This window comes from Salvelinus namaycush, chromosome 34 (assembly GCF_016432855.1).
Source record: "Salvelinus namaycush isolate Seneca chromosome 34, SaNama_1.0, whole genome shotgun sequence".
In the NCBI taxonomy this organism is placed as follows: Eukaryota; Metazoa; Chordata; class Actinopteri; order Salmoniformes; family Salmonidae; genus Salvelinus; species Salvelinus namaycush.
In genome coordinates this window covers 7,354,415-7,377,942 of record NC_052340.1, presented here as the reverse complement: position 1 = coordinate 7,377,942, position 23,528 = coordinate 7,354,415, and the positions used below count along the sequence as shown (strand labels likewise).

Below are 23,528 nucleotides of genomic sequence, written 5' to 3'. Positions count from 1 at the left end.
CTGGGGGGTTTGTATCATTTGATTTACACAACATTCCTACCACTTTGAAGATGCAAACTATTTGTTATTGTGAAACAAACAAGAAATAAGACAAAAAAACAGAAAACTTGAGCGTGCATAACTATTCACCCCCACAAAGTCAATACTTTGTAGAGCCACCATTTGGAGCAATTACAGCTGCAAGTCTCCTGGGGTATGTCTCTATAAGCTTGGCATATCCCAGTCCCTGATGATGAAAAACATCCCCACAGCATGATCCTGCCACTTCTTCCATATGTTTGGGAGTCTCCCACATGCCTTTTGGTGAACACCAAACATGTTTGCTTATTTTTTTCTTTAAGTAATGTTTTTTTTTCTGGCCACTCTTCTATAAAGCCCAGCTCTGTGGAGTCTACAGCTTAAAGTGGTCCTATGGACAGATACTCCAATCTCCTCTTTGGAGCTTTGCAGCTCCTTCAGGGTTATCTTTGGTCTCTTTGATGTCTCTCTGATTAATGCCCTCCTTAATAATATGTTGCACCAGATCTTATTCAGGGGCTTCATAGCAAAGGGGGTGAATACATATGCACGCATGACTTTTCCTTTTAAATTTTTTTAAACAAGTAATTTTTTTTCATTTCACTTCACCAATTTGGACTATTTTGTGTATGTCCATTACATGAAATCCTAATAAAAATCAATTTAAATTACAGGTTGTAATGCATCAAAATAGGAAAAATGCCAAGGGGGATGAATACTTTTGCACTCACCGTTACAGTCATTTTAGCTGGCCACACTTTTTTCACAGAAATATTTTGCACAAACAGAGTCCTTACAACATTATGTCCTGAATGAGACCAGTTTATTTTTGGATGCAATGTTCAGACATTCACAGAACTACTGACAGCATAACACATTTATCCAAACCAGAAAATGTAGGCTACATTAGTCCTAGTGCTAACTGAGGAAAGATTGACGTAACACAAGTGGTCATATATAGCTAACTCTCGGCTGACATAAACCATAATATGAATTATCTAATAGCAATTACTATTTACAATTCATCACATCACAGGTGAGCTCCCCATAGCTGTTTGAAGTATATATTTTTCCTGCCCAATTAGTAGTTACAGTCTTGTCCCATCACTGCAACTACCGTGCAGACTCGGGATAGGCGAAGGTCAAGAGCCATGCGTCCTCCGAAACATGACCCCGCCAAGCTGCACTGCTTCTTGAAACACTGCTCACTTAACCCGGAAGCCAGATGCACCAACGTGTCAGAGGAAACACTGTTCAGCTGGCGACCGAAGCCATGGGACAAGGACATCCCAGCCGGACAAACACGCCGCCTCATGGTCGCAGCCGGCTGTGATCGAACCCAGATCTGTAGTGACACCTCTAGCACTGATCAGTGCCTCCGACGATGGGTAGTTTGTGCGTGCTGCCATGTTTTTTTTTTGCATCAACCAAAGATAAGAAGAGGATACAAGATGAGTTTGGTCTGTCTGCAGTATGCATTTTCAAGAAGGTGTGTCATCTACCGTCATTCACTTTTGAAAGTTTACTCGAAAGATGAGTGAACCATCTCTTCACCTCATTTTGTTATAGCATCTTTGGTCTGCTAGATGTTTACGTGACACCCATAATTAATTATATAATGTCAACAAGCATGGCGCCACACAATCATTACAATCTATGCAAGAATCGGAATGCATGATTTGTCACCAGCACTTTAAAACATGGGAATAAAACTGTAAATACATTATGCTCCATACATACATACATACATACATACATACATACATACATACATACATACATACATACGCACACATGTACAAAGTTATTATTTCTAAGGAAAACAACAATGAAAGCAATCTGAGTGCCATCCAGAAAATGTGCCAGGTGGAAAAAGTTTTTGCAAGATTGTGCAAATGTCTGCATACTTGATCTGGGAAAACAGTGGGGAAGTGCTTGGGCGCTCTTCAAAGAGAGAAGTTTGTCTGGCTCAGTAAAGCCTCAAACAAATTGTCCGCAAGAGTAAAATGGGCTACTTCTATGTGAATTAATGAGGAGGCAGAACACACCTCAATTCAAACTGTACTTAGAAAATACAATTTGTTAGAAAATTGACAAGCTGAAACATAAGCTACAGATAATTAGCCGGCAGCGTGTCTTGATTTGAGAGCAGTGCAGGTTAATAACTGTCCTGTTGCGTAACAATCACATTTTGGAACAGTGAGTGCATTCTGACATCACGCACATAAAAAAACTCAATCTGGGGCGACCATTAGAGATATTTGGAACACTAGGTGAAAAGGTTAACCCACATCAATCTGTTTGGGTGTGCCTGTCAGAGCCTGGTTCCCCAGTGGGTGGGCCTCTGTCCTCACAGGTCCATTCATGTCTAAGCCCCTGATGCGAACAGCGCAAGATGGAAATTGCGCATCACAAATAGCCTACTAACCAGCACTACATTATACACTTTTTCAATACCTGATTTGCATACCCTTTGTTGCCTTAGTTAGCATTTACTGGTAGATATCATAAGTTGAAGCATCTTTCCTACCCTACCGGGTTCTTCTGTGAGCTGCTCCAATACGAAACCAGTTGAGAGCTGCGCGCTCTTGTTGCCTGCCACTAGGCCATGTGTACAGCGCGTATGCGAATATATTTCATGTGATTTGTGATTGTGTAACCTACTTTGTGCATGATTTTCCTATTGTACTATATAATTGTCGTAAATCTCCACTGCAATACTTTGATACGCATCAGTAGGGATTATGAAGTGAAAATAAGCAATGCCCACTCAAAAAAAGGTGGGTATATACCTGCATCACTGGGCCTTTGTGTTTTACAAAAAAACATGAGTGTACTGGTATTACAGTTGCTGTCCTTTCAGAATCCCGAACCGGTCACACAGGGAACTGGTCACAAAAAAAGATTGCAGTTTTGAAACTGCAATAAAAGTGCAGTACCTGCAGTCGACTGTAGTATTTTGGACGCAGTAATTGCAGAATAACTGCAGTGTACTGCCGTTGATCTGCAGTTATACTGCACTGTAATTGCAATTACACTGCAAAATTGCTGGAGTAAAAAAAACGGTACTATTTTGGACGCAGTAAAGGGCTGCACAAACATGTCTATAATAGATATAAAGGCTGTTAAGATATTTGTGTTTTAAGAAAGGAGTGTATATGCAGTATTTGGCCTAGCGAAGTGGTTTAATGCGCTGACTGAATGGAAACTGATAATTCTTCGCGAAAAGAAATGAGTCCTCACTGTCCAAGACCGAGTCAAGACCGAGTACAAATGTATCTAACACCAAGACAAGACCGAGACACTCAATATGTGGTCTCGAGACCTGTCTCAAGTACTACGACACTGGAATGTTTGAGTTTCAAATACTTAATGTTCAGTGAATGTAAGTATATTTCGGTGGTTTACTACTAACCTTCTAAAAGTTGAATGTGCCAAAATCTTGCTAATCCATTCATTATTCTACTAACTATGACTGAGTGTGAGACATGTTTTCCATAATGTACCGTATGTTTCATGCATATACATTCAAACAAAGAACACCATCACAAATTGTGTTTCACTATTTATTCAATACGGAGACAAATAGCAAAGGTGTCTCAGGCAGTATTTGAAGTATCTAAATGTAGTGTTACTTACCAAACAATGTATATAAAGTGCCATGGAGGGCACAATCTTACAATGTTGCAGTTCAGAAATGAGAGCTTTACCATCTATGCCAAAAGCATGGGCCTGTGAATGGCGACAGAGGAAAAGGCTGCCATTTTAAAGTCTCCTAACTAATTGTGCTATTGTGTGTGTTTTTTCACGTTATTTGTAATTTATTTCGTACATAATGTTTCTGCCACGGTCTCTTATGACCAAAAGGAGCTTCTAGATATCAGGACAGTGATTACTCACCTCGTACTGGAACGAGTCTGGCGCAAAGGATTCACTTCAGACATCCGACAAGGCCATTATCCCCATCATTCGCAGGAGAAAGAGATGGAGATATCGGCGACGTAGGTCGAGGTGCCTTGTAAGGATCCGATGGCAAGAAGGTATTCTGTCTTTACCATCAGTCCTATTAGCCAACATACAATCATTGGATAGCAAAATATATACTACCAACGGGACATTAAAAACTGTAATATCTTATGCTTCACCGATTCGTGGCTGAACGACGACATGAATAACATACAGCTGGCTGGTTTTATGCTGCATCTGAAAACTAGAACAGCCGCCTCCGGTAAGACAAGGGGTGGCGGGTCTGTGCATATTTGTAAACAACAGCTGATGCAAGAAATCTAATAGTAAGGAAGTCTCAAGGTTTTGCTGACCTGAGGTAGAGTATCTCATGATAAGCTGTAGACCACTCTATTTAGCAAGAGAGTTTTCATCTATATTCTTCGTAACTGTCTATTTACCACCACAAACTGATGCTGGCACTAAGACCTCACTCAATGAGCTGTATACGGCAAAAAACAAACAGGAAAATGCTAATCCAGAGGCGGCGCTCCTAGTGGCCGGGGACTTCTTAGGGCTGCAATTCCGTTAACGGGGTCGATATGACAACAGCCAGTGAATGTGCAGGGCGCCAAATTCAAACAACAGAAATCTCATTATTAAAATTCCTCAAGCATACAAGTATTTCACACCATTTTAAAGATACACTTCTTGTTAATCCCACCACAGTGTCCGATTTCAAAAAGGCTTTACAGCGAAAGCACCACAAATGATTATGTTAGGTCACCGCAAAATCACAGAAAAACACAGCCATTTTTCCAGCAAAAGACAGGAGTCACAAAAAGCAGAAATAGAGATAAAATTAATCACTAACCTTTCATGATCTTCATCAGATGACACTCATAGGACTTCATGTTACACAATACATATATGTTTTGTTCGATAAAGTTCATATTTATATCCAAAAACCTCAGTTTACATTGGCGCCATGTTCAGAAATGCCTCCAAAATATCATAAATAGCATTATAAATCTTCACTTACCTTTGCTGATCTTCGTCGGAATGCACTCCCAGGACTCCCACAAGAAATGTTTGTTTTGTTCGGTAATGTCCATCATTTATGTCCAAATAGCTACTTTTGTTAGCGCGTTTGGTAAACAAATCCAAAGTCACGAAGCGCGTTCACTAAAAGCAGACGAAATGTCAAAAGTTCCATAACAGTCAGTAGAAACATGTCAAATGATGTATTCAAACAGTTTTAGAAACTTCAGAGTGTTTTCTATCCAATACTAATAATAATATGCATATATTAGCAACTGGGACTGAGGAGCAGGCAGTTTACTCTGGGCACCTTTTCATCCAAGCTACTCAATACTGCCCCTGCAGCCATAAGAAGTTTAATGGACTGTCGGAAGTAGAAGCACAAACATTTTGCCACACTCGATTAACATCTGCTAACCATGTGTATGTGACCAATGAAATTTGATTTGATATGTTCCGTTATTCTTCTGATGGCATTGAGGAGTACACCACATAAGTCTCTGGCTTCATCAATATGTGCATCGATGATGTCGTACACACAGTGACTGTACGAACATTCCCCAACCAGAAATCATGGATTACAGGCAATGTCCGCACTGTGCTAAAGGGTGGAGCTGCCACTTTCAAGGAACGGGACGCTTATAAGAAATCCCGATATGCCCTTCGACGAAGCATCAATACAGGACTAGATTGAATCGTACTACACCGGCTCCGATGCTCTTCAGATGTGCTAGGGCTTGCAAACTATTACAGACTACAAAGGGAAGCACAGCCACGAGCTCCCCCGTGACACGAGCCTACCAGATGAGCTAAATTACTTCTTTGCTCGCATTGAGGCAAATAACACTGAAACATGCATGAGAGCTCCAGCTGTTCCGGAAGACTGTGTGATCACGCTCTCCGTAGACGATGTGAGTAAGACCTTTAACCTCTCTGGGATATTCGGGACGGTAGTGTCCCAACCCGCCAACAGCCAGTGAAAGTGCAGGGCGCCAAATTCAAAACAACCAAAATCTCATAATTAAAATTCCTCAAGCATACAAGTATTTTACACCATTTTAAAGATACAATTCTCGTTAATCCACAGTGTCTGATTTCAAAAAGGCTTTACAGCGAAAGCACCACAAACGATTATGTTAGGTCACCACCAAGTCACAGAAAAACACAGCCATTTTTCCAGCCAAAGAGAAGAGTCACAAAAAGCAGAAATATAGATAAAATGAATCACTAACCTTTGATGATCTTCATCAGATGACACTCATATGACTTCATGTTACACAATACATGTATGTTTTGTTCGATAAAGTGCATATTTATATCCAAAAATCTCATTTTACATTGGCGTGTTATGTTCAGTAGTTCCAAAACATGCAGTGATTTTGCGGAGAGCCACATCAATTCACAGAAATACTCAAAATAAACATTGATAAAAGATACAACTATTATACATGGAACTTTAGATAAACTTCTCCTTAACCCTCCCTTCATCCTCGTATTGTGTCTAGACCCCGAGTCCTCCGGGTCACCCTGTCCCGTGTTGGCTAAAGGCCCAATGGGCGCAAGTGTGACAGTATGCGTGTGAACAGCCTTTGCAGATGTATTTCTTACACCTGCAGCACACCGTGTGTTTCTTGGAGTCCTTCTTGGGTGGACAGAGCTGACACCTCTTCCTCTTACTTGCCCCAGTGACGGGGCAGCGCGCGGGGCACCGGCGGGCTCCTCACGCTGTTGATCACGAGCCGCGGTAGCACTCTGTAGGACTTTGACAAGTGCTGGCGCTGCTTCGGTGCGGGGGAGATGCTGCCTTCTTTGGATCAGCAGCTTCACAAGTGCCTTTCCCAGCTGCTCCAGGAACACCCTTCTCTTGTTCCGCTTGCGGGGCATCCAGTCAGGCTTGATCTCTCGCCATATGACAATGGCGTTGTAGGAGGACACGTCGAGGATGTTATGGAAGACGACCAGGGGCCAGCGGGCAGTCATCCGTCTGCAGCTGTGGGTGCCGACCACCTTGTCTAGGTTCTCTACGCCGCCCTTGTTGCAGTTGTAGTCTAGGATGACGACCGGCTTCCTGTCGCGGCGATCGCTGGCTTGGGCCTGCATGTGCAGGGTGCTCGGAAGAAGCACGTTCTTATTTTTCTTTGCCAGGTAGGACACTAGAGTGGCGGTAGGTCCTGTCCTCCAGGTTTGCTTTCACGCCCATCTGCCCTTGGACTCGAGCAGTGCCGGCGGGAGCTCGGCCTTGTTCTTTCTCACCGTGCCCCCCATGGTGAGGTTTCTCTCGAGGAGCCGCTGTCCCAGTTCGTAGGAGGTGAAGAAATTGTCACACGTGACGTTGCGACTGCTCAGTCCCGTTGTCAGATTGAGGACGATGCGCATCCCCTGGTTCTTCTCGGGGCCTCCGCTGGCCGCCTTACCGGTGTACATTTGCATCTTCCAAGCGTAGCTGGACTTGGCGTCGCAGGCCACCCACAACTTGATGCCGTATTTCGCCGGCTTGCTGGGAATGTACTGACGGAAAGGACAGCGGCATTTGGCGAGGGGAGAAGAGATTGGCGTCGTTACCGGCTCATGGGGGCCAACGGCCTTTTGTGTTACACACGCTGCTACTGCTGCTAGTGCTGCCACAGCTGCTACAGCTGCTACCTCTCTATAGACATATACATACCTACACACATAGGTACATGTACACACGCGCAGTACCTCTATACGGGACCAGTTGCTCTCCTACCGTCACGTCAGGCCCCGGGTTGTAGAGGGCAGGCAGGCGCGCCTCCCACAGGTCCCAGACCTCTCGTATGGCTGCGAGTTTGTCCGTAGCGAGCCTCGCGGGTCTCAACTGGCGATCGTCGAATCGCAGCAGCCTCGAGTACCTGTGAAAGACCTTGAGCGGCATGGTGGCTCGGAACACAGTCCTGCCGCTCTCCGCGTCCCACAGGCTGGCCGCGGCCTCGCCTCGGGACATGTAGACGCCCGCCAGGATCAGCAGCCCTACATAGGCGCGCAGGTCGGTGGTGTCCATGGCTCGCTAGCCGTTGCCATATTTTCTCGCCCCATGCAGATTCGTCATGTCCACAATTATCCTTTCTATCGCCGGTGTGACGAACAGGCGGACACAATGTCGCGGGCGTGAGTCGGGGAATAGGCCGTGGGGCCCGGAGTCTCGTCCAGCCCGGCATGGCAGAGCGCACGGGCCCTGCGGTAGCGGCGGCCGTAAGCCACGGGGGACCATTTGATTTTGCAGTTTTTCGACAGCAACGGCGTCTCCCTTTGGCCTCCGGCCGAGCCGTTCTCTTCCTCGCCTTCGTCCTCGCCTCGCGTTCGTCCTCGCCTTCGGCCTCGGGGTCGCATCCCTCCCCGTCTTCGTCTTCCAAAACCTCTTCCTCGGAATCGGCTTCTTGGTCGACGCCGGAGAAGATCAGTTCTAGGACCTGCGCTGCGGTGAAACGCACGGTCATGGCTGCTTGGGTCCACTGATCGGGTCCACTGATCGGGTCCACTGATATGGTCCACTGATCTGGTCCACTGAGCAGCAGAGGCGGGGGAGAGCACGCGGCACGGGGGTAACGATGACTTTGTGTGCCGCTGACAATATTAGTATCCTCTCTACGGCCAGCTTACGCCCCCGTTGCGCCCCTAGGCGTGTGTAGCCGTGTGTGCATTTCACCCGTGCACCACTGGGCTGTCCTCTTGCACACACAGCGGGGCATGTCATGGACGTGTGTACCCCTGGCTGGCTGCCTGGGTCACTCTGACACCCAGCGCAGAGCGCAGAGGGGGAGCCCCCATCTCACACAGTACACACAATAGCATGCGCCGCTCCCTGCTGGTTCCCTGCTGGCTGGCTGGCTGGCTGCCTGGGTCACTCTGACCCCCAGCGTAGAGTGCAGAGGGGGAACCCCCAACTCACACAGTACACACAATAGCATGCGCCGCTTCCTGCTGGCTCCGTGCTGGCTGGCTGGCTGGCTGGCTGGCTGGCTGGCTGGCTGGCTGGCTGGCTGGCTGGTTGGCTGGCTGCCTGGGTCACTCTGACCCCCAGCGCAGAGCACAGAGGGGGAGCCCCCAACTCACACAGTACACACAATAACATACACCTCGCTAGTGGCTGCATGGGTCACTCTGACCCCCAGCGCAGAGCGCAGAGGGGGAGCCCCCAATTCACACAGTACACACAATAACATACACCTCGCCAGTGGCTGCCTGGGTCACTCTGACCCCCGGCGCAGAGGGGGAACCCTCTAAACACAGGGCCTGGGTCACTCTGACCGCGAGGACCACAGGAGGGTTAATGCAACCGCTGTGTCAGATTTCAAAAAGCACACCATGCAATAATCTGAGTACGGCGCTCAGAGACCAAAGAGATATCCGCCATGTTGTTTAGTCAACATTAGTCAGAAATAGCATTATAAATATTCACTTACCTTTGATGATCTTCATCAGAATGCACTCACAGGAATCCCAGTTCCACAATAAATGTTGATTTGTTCGATAAAGTTAATAATTTAAGTCCAAATACCTTCCTTTGTTAGGGCATTTGGTAAACAAATCCAAACGAGCGTTCAAGTCCAGCCGAAAGGTCGGACGAAAAGTCCAAAAAGTTCCGTTACAGTCCGTAGAAACATTTCAAACTAAGTATAGAATCAATCTTTAAGATGTTTTTAGCATAAATCTTCAATAATGTTCCAACCGGAGAATTCCTTGTCTGTAGAAAAGCAATGCAACGCGAGCTACCTCTCACATGACCGCGCGTCACGAGCTCAAAGCATTCTGTCAGACCTCTGACTCATTCAGCTCTCATTCGCCCCCACTTCACAGTAGAAGCCTCAAACAAAGTTCTAAAGACTGTTGACATCTAGTGGAAGCCTTAGGAAGTGCAACATTACCAATATCCCGCTGTACCTTCAATAGGGAATGAGTTGAAAATCGACCAACCTCAGATTTCCCACTTCCTGGTTGGATTTTTTCTCAGGTTTCACCTGCCATATGAGTTCTGTTATACTCACAGACATCATTCAAACAGTTTTAGAAACTTCAGAGTGTTTTCTATCCAAATCTACTAATAATATGCATATATTAGCAACTAGGACTAAGTAGCAGGCAGTTTACTCTGGGCACCTTATTCATCCAAGCTACTCAATACTGCCCCCATCACCAAGAAGTTAAACAGGTCAACATTCAGAAGGCCACAAGGCCAGACGGTTTACAAGAACGTGTACACCGAGCATGCACTGTCCAACTGGCAAGTGGCTTCACTGACATTTTTAAGCTGTCCATGACTGAGTCTGTAATATCAACATGTTTCAAGCAGATCACCATAGTCCCTGTGCCCAAGAACACTAAGGTAACCTGCCTAAGTGACCACTGACCCTTAACACTTATGTATGTTGCCATGAAGCGCTTTGAAAGGCTGGTCATGGCTCACATCAACACCATTATCCCAGAAACCCTAGACCCACTTCAATTTGCATAACGCCCCAAAAGATCCACAGATGATGCAAACTCTATTCATTGACTACAGCTCAGCATTCAACACCATAGTGCCCTAAAAGCTCATCACTAAGCTAAGGACCCTGGGACTAAACACCTCCCTCTGCAACTGGATCCTGGACTTCCTCACGGGCCGCCCCCAGGTGGTAAGTGTAGGTAAGAACACATCCTCCACGCTGATCCTCAACACAGCGGCCCCTCAGAGGTGCTTGCTCAGTCCCCTCCTGTGGTACATTTTACATTTACATTTTAGTCATTTAGCAGACGCTCTTATCCAGAGCGACTTACAGTAGAGTGCATACATTTTATTACATTTACATACTGAGACAAGGATATCCCTACCGGCCAAACCCTCCCTAACCCTCCCTAACCCGGACGACACTATGCCAATTGTGCGTCGCCCCACGGACCTCCCGGTTGCGGCCGGCTGCGACAGAGCCTGGGCGTGAACCCAGAGACTCTGGTGGCGCAGACTGCGATGCAGTGCTCTAGACCACTGCGCCACCCGGGAGGTCGGTCATGGTACTTGGTCATTCATGACTGCATGGCCAGGCACGACTCCAACACCATCATTAAGTTTGCCGATGGCACAACAGTGGTAGGCCTGATCAACGACAACGATGAGACAGCCTATAGGGAGGAGTTCAGAGACCTGGCCGTGTGGTGCCAGGATAACAACCTCCCTCTCAATGTGATCAAGATAAAGGAGATGATTGTGGACTACAAGAAAAGTAGGACTGAGCACGCCCCCATTCCCATAAATGGGAATGTAGTGGAGCAAGTTGAGAGCTTCAAGTTCCTTGGTGTCAACATCACCAACAAACTATCATGGTCCAAACATTCCAAGACAGTTGTGAAGAAGGCACGACACAGCCGATTCCCCCTCAGGAGACTGAAAAGATTTTGCATGGTTCCTCAGATCCTACAACAAGTTCTACAACTGCACCATCGAGAGCATCCTGAACGGTTGCATCACTGCCTGGTATGGCAACTGCTCGGCCTCCGACCACAAGAAAATACAAAGGGTAGTGCGTACGGCAAAGTACATCACCGGGGTCAAGCCCCGTGCCATCCAGGACCTTTATACCAGGCCATATCAGGAAGGCCCAAAACATTTTCAAAGATTCCAGCCACCCTAGTCATAGACTGTTCTCTCTGCTACCTCAAGGCAAGCGGTACCGGAGCACCAGGTCAAGGTCCAAAAGATCTTAAGGATCCGCCCCTTTTTTTCATATTTCGCCTAAAATGACATACCCAAATCTAATTGCCTGTAGCTCAGGACCTGAAGCAAGGATATGCATATTCTTGATACCATTTGAAAGGACACAGTTTGAAGTTTGTGGACATGTGAAATTAATTTATGAGATTATAACACATTATATCTGGTAAAAGATAATTCAATGGTAAAATATTTTAAACACAAGATAAAAGCCATAATGTATTATTACAGCCAAGGCACAATTTAGATTTTGGCCACTAGATGGCAGTGTATCTGCAAAGTTTTAGACTGATCCAATGAACAATTGTATATCTGTTGAAAATGTTGTGTCAAGACTACCCAAATGTGCCTAAATCGTTTATTAACCTCTAATTCCTCCCAATCCCGGATCCGGGAGCACCCCCATCAGTAAAAAAGCTGACTAGCATAGCCTAGCATAGCGTCACAAGTAAATACTAGCATCTAAATATCATTAAATCACAAGTCCAAGACACCAGATGAAAGATACACATCTTGTGAATCCAGCCATCATTTCTGATTTTTAAAATGTTTTACAGGGAAGACACAATATGTAAATCTATTAGCTAACCACGTTAGCAAAAGACACCACTTTTTTTACTCCACCATTTTTTTACTGCATCAGTAGCTATCACAAATTCGACCAAATAAAGATATAAATTGCCACTAACCAAGAAACTACTTCATCAGATGACAGTCTGATAACATATTTATTGTATAGCATATGTTTTGTTAGAAAAATGTGCATATTTCAGGTATAAATCATAGTTTACCATTGCAGCCACCATCACAACTCTCACCAAAGCGACTAGAATAACTACAGAGAGCAACGTGAATTACCTAAATACTCATCATAAAACATTTCTGAAAAATACACAGCGTACAGCAAATGAAAGACAAACATCTTGTGAATCCAGCCAATATTTCAGATTTTTTAAGTGTTTTACAGCGAAAACACAATATAGCATTATATTAGCTTACCACAATAGCCAGAAACACAACACCATTTACCAGCAGCAAAGGTTAGCGATCGTAACAAGCAAGCAAAAGATATATAATTTTTGACTAACCTTCATAAACTTCTTCAGATGACAGTCCTGTAACATCATATTACACAATGCATATAGGGTTCGTTCGAAAATGTGCATATGTAGCGGCACAAATCGTGGTTATACAATGTGAGTAGTGGCCAAACTTCAAGCAATCTGTCCGGCGCCATCTTGGAGAGGCACCTAATCTAATCGATAACTATTCATAAACTTGACAAAAAAATACAGGTTGGACAGCAAATGAAAGATACATTAGTTCTTAATGCAACCGCTGTGTTAGATTTTTAAAATTAACGTTACTGCGCATACAGCGTGCGCTAAAGCGAGACCGCACCGAAATTCATGGCGGAATTATTGTTTAACATTTGTCAACATAAATACGAATTAACAGCATAAAGACTTCTTACTATTTGACGAGCTTCCATCAGAATCTTGGGCAAGGTGTCCTTTCTCCAGAACAATCGTCTTTTGGTTGAAAGATGTCCTCTTCTCCTGTAGAATTAGCAGCTAACGCTAGCTATGTGCCGGAGAGGTGTCCAACTCGTGATAGCGCGTGACAAAGAAATTCCAGAAAATCGCAATAAACTGATATAAACTGCTATAAGTCGGTTTAAATTAACTACCTTATGAAGTTAAGACAAAAATCTAATTAAATCAGAGCCGGAGATATAGAACTGCTAAAACGAAAGCTTTTCAGGACGCCATTGTGATGTCCCTCCTGCGCAGGCGCCCCGTTGAAAAGAACGGACCTTCCGTTCCACGGGCTTTTATAGTGCAATCCACTCCATTCAAATTCTCACCGCTTACTGACATCTAGAGGAAGGCGTATGCAGTGCATGTAGCCCCATAGCTTACATGGGAATTTATAAACTGACCCCAGAACAGAGACCTCGATTTCAGAAATCTCACTCCTTGACAGGAAGTGTGCTGCAGAATGAGTTCTGTTTCACTCAGAGAAATAATTCAAACGGTTTTAGAAACTAGAGAGTGTTTTCTATCCAATAGTAATAATAATATGCATATTGTACGAGCAAGAATTGAGTACGAGGCAGTTTAATTTGGGAACGAATTTTTACAAAGTCGAAATGGCGCCCCCCTATTGACAAGAAGTTTTTAATACATTTTCAAGTTCATAATTGTGCACTCTCCTCAAACAATAGCATGGTGTTCATTCACTGTAATAGTTACTGTAAATTGGACAGTGCAGTTAGATTAACAAGAATTGAAGCTTTCTGCCTATATCAGATATGTCTATGTCCTGGGAAATGTTCATGTTACTTACAACCTCATGCTAGTCACATTAGCCTACGTTAGCTTAACCATTCCGTGGGGGGGGACACCAATCCTGTAGAGCAGGTATTTCCAAACTGGGGTACGCGCAATGACGTCAGGGGGATGCCAAATAAAAAAGACATTCACATTATTTTTTTAAATACATTTATTATATATATTTTTTTAAATAAAATACAATTCTTCACATTTTCAAACAGTCCATTTATATTTTCCAACGGGGCTATATATTTAGGTGAGTTTTTAGGTGAGTTTCACTGCACCAATTTCTTTAAACCATCTAGTGTTCAGCGAAATAACAACACAATGTCAAATACAGGTAGCCTAGTCAAATAACTAACATCCAATCACAATAACCGTTACTCTCGCGCGGGAATTCCACTAACGGTCCGTATGTAGCCAAGCATAGTTGCTGCTCATGTTGGTATCTGTAATGATGGCGCAAAAGCCACGACAGGGAGACATAGTGGAGCCTCCACCGAGAGGCTCTTGCTGCCAAGGGAATGCCTGACAGCTTGAAAGATGTTTTGGACACTACAGTGAAAATGGTTAACTTCGTTAAAGCAAGGCCCCTGAACTCTAGTGTATTTTCTGCACTATGCAATGATATGGGCAGCGACCATGTAACACTTTTACAACATACAGAAGTGTGCTGGTTATCAAGGGGCAAAGTTGACACGTTTTTTTGAATTGAGAGACAGGCTTAAAGTTTTCTTTACTGACCATAATTTTCACTTGTCTGACCGCTTGCAGGATGACGAGTTTCTCACACGACTGGCCTATCTGGATGATGTTTTTTCTCACCTGAATGATCTGAATCTAGGATTACAGGGACTCTCCGCAACTATATTCAATGTGCGGGACAAAATTGAGGCTATGATTAAGTTGGGTTAGGGTTAGGGTTAGGGTTGGAGCTCTTCTCTGTCTGCATTAACAAGGACAACACACAGGTCTTTCCATCATTGTATGATTTTTTTGTGTGCAAATGAACTCAAGCTTACAGACAATGTCAAATGTGATATAGCTAAGCACAGTGAGTTGGGTGCGTAATTACACAGGTACTTCCCGAAACGGATGACACAAACAACTGGATTCATTATCTCTTTCATGGCCTGCCTCCAGTCCACTTACCGATATCTAAGCAAGAGACCCTCATCGAATTTGCAACAAGCGGTTCTGTGAAAATTGAATTCAACCTCTTAATCGGAAGCCACTGCCAGATTTCTGGATTGGGCTGCGCTCAGAGTATCCTGCCTTGGCAAATCACGCTATTAAGACACTGATGCCCTTTGCAACCACGTACCTATGTGAGAGTGGATTCTCGGCCCTCACTAGCATGAAGACTAAATACAGGCACAGACTGTGTGTCGAAAATGATTTAAGACTGAGACTCTCTCCGACACAACCCAACATTGCAGAGTTACGTGCATGCTTTCAAGCGCACCCTTCTCATTAACCTGTGGTGAGTTATTCACAATTTTCGATGAACAAATAAGGTTTTACATGTAAGATGGTTAAATAAAGAGCAAAATTATTTATTATTATTATATTATTATTTGTGCCCTGGTCCTATAAGAGCTCTTTGTCACTTCCCACAAGCCGGGTTGTGACAAAAACTCACACTCATTCTTATGTTTAATAAATGTATCGTATAGTGTCTGTGTGGCAGGCTTATAATGATGGCAAAACACAACACTTGAGAGTGCGCTGACCCTGGTGCTAGAGGGGGTACGCAGCTGGAGGTTGAATGTTTGAAGAGGTACGAGACTATATAAAAAGTTTGGGAACCACTGCTGTAGGGGTTATTAACAGTTTCTACCCCCAAGCCATAATCTGTCATTCTGCCCCTGAACAAGGCAGTTAACCCACTGTTCCCTTGTTGGCTGTCATTGTAAATAAGAATTGGTTCCTAACTGACTTGCCTAGTTAAATAAAGGTTAAATAATAAAAAAAATAATAATAATAAGACTCCGGAACAGCTAATCAAATGGCTTCCCGAACGTTTTGCAATGTCCCCCAACCCTATTTTACGCTGCTGGTGCTCTCTGTTTATTATCTATGCATAGTCACATGAACTCTACCTACATGTACATATTACCTCAATTATCTCGACTAACCTGTGCCCCCGCACATTGACTCTGTACCGGTACCCCCTGTATATAGCCTTGCTACTGTTATTTTACTGCTACTCTTTAATTATTTGTTATTTTTAATATTTACTTATCTATCTTTTACTTAACACTTATTTTTCGTAAAACTGCATTGTTGGTTGAGTAAGCATTTCACTCTAAGGTCTACACCTGTTGTATTCGGCGCATGTGACAAATGCAATTTGATTTGATGGAGACTGTAAACTGTCATCAACACAGTATTCCCTCTTCTCTCTAGGAGCATTTGTGAGCCCAGGCCCCATAGGAGTATCGTAAGGATCCCACCCTGGTCACCAATGTAGCTGACCAATGTGATAGACAAGTGCCTTAGCAGAATACAATCTAAAGCTTGTGTGGTCAAGAGACGAGAACTCTACCGTCTATGGCAATAGCCTGGACTCCTGACGGGGACAATATAATTTTCACCACTGCATGTTACAATAGTAAAGTAATCTGTTTGTCACCTGTTAAACTGATTCGGCATTGATTTTCGTCTTTTAGATGCTCAAACAAGCATGTATATCTGTAGTTGGTGTTTAACTCTAAAATGCACTATACTGTATAAGACAAAGACCCACAAAGGAAAGACAACAGACACATGCATATGTGTTCCCAATGTCTAAATAGTGACGACATGGCTAGATCAAACTGCAGTAGGATGGTTCTCCTCACAGGTGAGTGAATCAGCTCATGCTTGGTGAATAGCACTTGGTTGATCTCTGGGAGCAGGACACAGGAGAGCTGAATAGACCATGTGAGACAAAAGTAAGAGACACTAATGAATAATAATAAATAATCACAGCAAAGGAATGTAGTTTGTGAGCTGGAAAATGAACACCCTGACAGTCTGAGACGGGGCACTCTGCAATCATCCTACTCCAACTATTGACAGGAATAATGTGGCATTTCAAATGTTTCAGTATGAATTACATTTCTGGGTCTTGCCTTGATGGCTGTAATAGCTTTACACTACTTGTCCTATAGATTTTTGAGGTCTTAAATTATTACTTGGAATAAACTGACGGCTAAAACACTCCCTGTCCCGGAATGACATTCTATCTATTGATTAAGCTATCTGCTCCTGCTAGCTAGCAACAGATCCACTTGTTGTAACTGTCTACCTATCTAGCAAGCCAGCTACATCACTAAGGTTGCTGTTTTCTAAGTTAAGAGATATTTTAGAGCTTGCATTGATGTTATCACATTTCTATAACTAAATGGTTAGATAAAAAATACTTTACCTGATAGCAGTTTGTCGGATGGAGATCTCTCTCGAGCTGTCACCAGCTACAGCTCACATGATTTGCAGAAGTGATCAGCAGAGATGGTACCATGGATAGTACATGAGTTTTGATTGTTTTACAGTTTTGTACTCAGCAGTGTTTGCCTGTCCAGCTAGTGAACATAAACGTAAGTATTTTGAAAAATATTGCAAGAAATTGACATTGCAAACAAAGGAAATGTTCAGAAGAAATAAATATACACAATATGTAAAAATCAGCTCCCCACTCAACAGAGATCGATCATTTCAGAAACTAAAGCAGATAGCTTACTACAGCCCCCCACCTAACTGAGGAAATTGAGGGAATAGTTTTCCTTCAATAAACGTCCCTTGGCAAAGCCTGCAGCTGATAAAGCACTACCAAAATGTGACAGCTCATGACGACAGATGGACTACAGTAGGTGTGTAAACACAGGGAAACATTTTGGCTCTTGGTCATGCTTTCGCAGTCCAATGACAGTAGGGCACACAAACATTTCCACTTCCCTTAGCTCACCTCTAAAGCTACAGTATAACCATCATTTTTTTAGCTGAGGTCCACGTTTAACATTAGGCCTTAAAACTCTTGGAGTTAAACAAATCAACAAATAAATGAACACAAGCTGTAAGGGCCCTCATCTTTAATTGAACAGCCTTAGCATTTCAGTATAATTCTCTCAGTTCGTAATTAGCACCAAACATTAACATTCATGAGTTGGACAAAGTATTCTCTTTCCATCCTCTCCTTATTTTCCCCAAGGTATTATGTTTCAGAAATGTATTAATGATAGCAAAAACACCTTGAACATTCCGGATGAGAGTAGCTACATTACAATAACAGTATATTTAAAGGACTCTCCCAGGGTTTGTTGTTAATTTAATTTAATTAAACTTTTTTAAGAGGAAAACAGAGTAAAAGTTTGAAATAACAGGCACTGGTTTTTAAAGCCCTTTGTGACCAAATGTATGTTGTACTAGTACAATTGAACACAATATATCTTGTTCCATGACAGCAGCCAAGTGTTTTTCCTCAATGTGTGCTTTTGACATCGGGTTACATGTTTGTTCTAACCTCCATATCTACAATATGTATACAGTAGCAGCCTGTATTGTGCCTATCCTAGTCCTGGTTACCCCTAGGTCAGCTTTCATTTCCTTTAGATCAAACATCAACACCCCAAGTTGACCTCCGATATGCAGAAGAAACCAGTTGTTGTACAGCAAGGTACTTACAGGAAAACTACCCAAGCTGTATCCCAGAAGTACACCAACACCATCCCTTGTCCTGCACCATCCACTTTGGTAGCATTATTCGGGCTCAAAAAGTCAACATCAATAATGAATGCTATAAATAAAAAGGTCCCCTGGTGCAGAAACGTCATCATTCACACTTTTTTACCCTACTGAGGTGGAGGGGTAGTCAAGCTGAAAGCTCCCCATAAACAACTTTTAAATCCTAGATAGGGTTCAAAAGGCCCTCTGTACTGTACAAGTGATCGCAGGACCACCGATGTCCACTAAATCAGCCTTAGAATGAAACCCTAGGCTGATCTTGTGATAATGTATTCTCACACAGCAGAAGCTTTTCCGGTCCTGGTTTCCAGTGTTTGTAGACTTGGATCTGTGTCTGCCAATATGAGGTATGGAGAGATATTCAAGTATGGTGATATAGCTTTAGAGCTTAGAATCCAATTGCTGCTACAGGGGATGTCAAGTCCGTTGATTACATATTCCTCTGTGTGAAGGTGATGGATGTCTGGTCAGTGGGATGGATCAACGGGTGGGTGTCTGGATGACACAGAAGGCAGGAAGAAACATCTTAATATGAAAAAAAATGATTTATTCTTCAGCCCAAGTTTCTGTTGTCAATCTCTATTTGCCCACAATTTAACACCTGCAGTGAGTCATTCCTCATTCTCTGACTGGACACTGAAACATGTCAGTTGTGAAACATATCCAGCGTTGTGAAAACACACCTTAGTCCATGCTAATATACAGTACTCAACCTAAAGTTGCAGTGTATTCTGTAGGAATTCTGTAGGAATGAGAGACTAGTCAAGGACCATATCACCTCCACCCTACCTGATACCCTAGACCCACTCCAATTTGCTTACCGCCCCAATAGGTCCACAGACGACGCAATCGCAACCACACTGCACACTGCCCTAACCCATCTGGACAAGAGGAATACCTATGTGAGAATGCTGTTCATCGACTACAGCTCAGCATTTAACACCATAGTACCCTCCAAACTCGTCATCAAGCTCGAGACCCTGGGTCTCGACCCCGCCCTGTGCAACTGGGTACTGAACTTTCTGACTGGCCGCCCCAGGTGGTGAGGGTAGGTAACAACATCTCCACCCCGCTGATCCTCAACACTGGGGCCCCACAAGGGTGCGTTCTGAGCCCTCTCCTGTACTCCCTGTTCACCCACGACTGCGTGGCCATGCACGCCTCCAACTCAATCATCAAGTTTGCGGACGACACTACAGTGGTAGGCTTGATTACCAACAACAACGAGACGGCCTACAGGGAGGAGGTGAGGGCCCTCGGAGTGTGGTGTCAGGAAAATAACCTCACACTCAACGTCAACAAAACAAAGGAGATGATTGTGGACTTCAGGAAACAGCAGAGGGAGCACCCCCCTATCCACATCGACGGGACAGTAGTGGAGAGGGTAGTAAGTTTTAAGTTCCTCGGCGTACACATCACGGACAAACTGAATTGGTCCACCCACACAGACAGCGTTGTGAAGAAGGCGCAGCAGCACCTCTTCAACCTCAGGAGGCTGAAGAATTTCGGCTTGTCACCAAAAGCACTAACAAACTTCTACAGATGCACAATCGAGAGCATCCTGTCGGGCTGTATCACCGCCTGGTACGGCAACTGCTCCGCCCACAACCGGAAGGCTCTCCAGAGGGTAGTGAGGTCTGCACAATGCATCACCGGGGGCAAACTACCTGCCCTCCAGGACACCTACACCACCCGATGTCACAGGAAGGCCATAAAGATCATCAAGGACAACAACCACCCGAGCCACTGCCTGTTTACCCCGATATCATCCAGAAGGCGAGGTCAGTACAGGTGCATCAAAGCAGGGACCGAGAGACTGAAAAACAGCTTCTATCTCAAGGCCATCAGACTGTTAAACAGCCACCACTAACATTGAGTAGCTGCTGCCAACATACTGACTCAACTCCAGCTCACTTTAATAATGGAAATTGATGGGAATTGATCAAAACTGTATCACTAGCCACTTTAAACAATGCCACTTATAATGTATATGTATATACTGTCCTCTATATCATCTACTGCATCTTGCCATCTTTATGTAATACGTGTATCACTAGCCACTTTAAACTATGCCACTTTTATGTTTACATACCCAACATTACTCATCTCATATGTATATACTCTACTCGATACCATCTACTGCATCTTGCCTATGCCGTTCTGTACCATCACATATTCATATATCTTTATGTACATATTCTTTATCCCTTTACACTTGTATGTATAAGGTAGTAGTTGTGGAATTGTTAGGTTAGATTATGCATTGGTTATTACTGCATTGTCAGAACTAGAAGCACAAGCATTTCGCTACAGTCACATTAACATCTGCTAACCATGTGTATGTGACAAATACAATTTGATTTGATTTGATTTCAAATCCAACTCACTTTGACATTGATGACTCTAAAACACTGCCAGTGATGTGAAGGCTAATCCCATTATTTTGTGATTGAAGTTAATAGGTTCTGACAGGGCAAAGAACTGTCTCTTACTGTGAGAGAAAAGGTAAATGTAAACTTTCTGAATAGGAAATAAGCTTCACTATATGTATCCAGGGCACTATGCAAATAATGTACAATCGAACACCATGGTAAACATTCCCTTAATTCTTTTTCAAGTTCTAGAGTATAGGCCAATTAATCCCTCCTGCCAATCAACCTCGCTCCGCAATCCCCCGTTCAAAAGGTATGCACTGAGACAAATGGCAAGGCAGACACTTGTAAAGCTTCGGGAACGTCTAGAGAGGTCTTTAAAACCCTTCTGAGTACAGGTATCTGTTCTGATTAGTCATATCTCTTAAGAGAAATATCTTCAGAGCTAAAACATTGCGTCCTGTATTACTTCGCTACCCCTTCGCTTTCGAGTCTGCTGCAAGCACTTCACCTGATTACGCAACCTGTATGAAGACCCCGAGAGACCTCACCACCTTTACATAAGAGGAATTAAGCACAGACTTACACTGTCTTTGTCAACAAGAATCCTTTCTGATACCAACTCGACTTGTTTTGCACTGTGCACTCGTAATGTAACATCAATGTTACATTACTGTAACGCCGTTTCTGGATTTGTGTCGAATACAATATCCACATAAGCTCATCAATATGGATACGCGTCAAACGCAATATCCACACACGTAAGCTCATCAATAAACATGACATTAAAACAATGAAGGATGTCAGCGTCCCGATTAAGTGGACTGAGAGCAGGTGTCTGTATTCCCGTTTCCATTTCCACACAGAATATATATTTTCATGCTTTGCTGTGTGGGGGCCGGCTCTTTCTATTCTACTATACAGCTGTCTCATCCTTGACTCTGTTAACCATGCTCTCTCTGCCCTGCTAGCTGATAGTATTTTGGGCAGCGCCCACCTCAGCTCTAGAATGGTCACCTTCCAAATGTAGAATATGTTGGCAATATGTAAGACACTGACTCATTGAAAGCCCTCCCCTAAAGCATGATCCATCCATTATTCATCTGTTAAATATGGCATGCTCTCCTTGGTACATGGCGGATACACAGATACACTATGGCCTCCCAGTCTGCATGCTAATGATCTCATGCAAATTAGCAGTGCAGACAAGGACGGTTAAGCAATGAGTGCTGGAACATGGGAGAAATCCGAGATGAACCAAACAGAGCCACTCTGAGCAATGAAAGGGCTGGCTACCACTGGGGCAGTGGGGTGACAGGATGTAGAGATGGGGAGAAAGAGAGAAAGAATTTGCATTTAGATCTTGTCCATGTGTGTGTGTGCGCACGCATGTGTGTGCATGTTTGTGTCTGTGTATATGTGTGTGCGCACGTCCACACATGCATTAACATAATCAGCAAAATGGCTTCAAAGTCAATTACAGATTCCGAATTGTTTCCATGAAAGTATGACCGACAGTGAAGTCTGCACACATTATCTTCACAAGTGAGCGCTGCTGTCATACTTGTGGAACAAAGTTCCTAATCTTCATCATTGTAGGACAAAACAATGTATAACAGTGTGTAAAATGTCAGTTGTCACAAGCTTAGAATTCTGCATGACTGCATGTGATAATGGTATGCTGTTTCTATTTTCCCTCACTGCATGATCGCCTTTTGAATGTAATGCTTTTATTCTGCCAGAGCTTTATTAAATCACCACTGACGAGGCAGGGCGTGAAAAATATTTAGCATTCCTAAGCATGGCGTCACTAATGTGCTGACGCTGTGGGGGGGGATGTACTGTATATGTTCCTTTCCCCCCTCTTTTGTTTATCTATTTTCTCATTCTAGACCTCTCTTGACATGTATGGGATCAAGTATGAAGTAAAGTCCTGGCTATCTAGACTACACATTATCCACATAGCATGTGTCACGACTTCCGCTGAAGTCGACCCTTCTCCTTGTTCGGGTGGTGTTCGGCGGTCGACGTCACCGGCTTTCTAGTCACCATCGATCCATTTTTCAGTTTCGTTTTGTTTTGTCTGTATTATACACACCTGGTTTCAATTTCCCCATCATGTTCCCTATTTAACCCTCTGGCTTTCATTTCTGTTTTGTCCGTGATTGTTTGTTGCGTTAGTGGTTGTGGTTTATACGTGTGTGTTTGTGAGTATTTCCATTTGTGGAACTTTTGCCTATATTTTGAGTAAAACGCTGTGGTTTCGCTCAACACCTGTGTCCTGCGCTTGACTCCGATAATTCTCCGCACACAACCCTGACAGCATGTTCGTAGAGAGCCTACATCTGTTATTGTTTGGCCTGGAAATGATTCCACAAGTGTGTC

At 43.8% G+C, this 23,528-nt stretch overlaps 1 pseudogene; it reads right to left on the bottom strand.

The window, feature by feature from the left end:
• Positions 1–6,488: 6,488 nt before the first annotated feature.
• LOC120029149 overlaps positions 6,489–23,528 on the bottom strand; it is a 105,930-nt pseudogene continuing 88,890 nt past the window's right edge.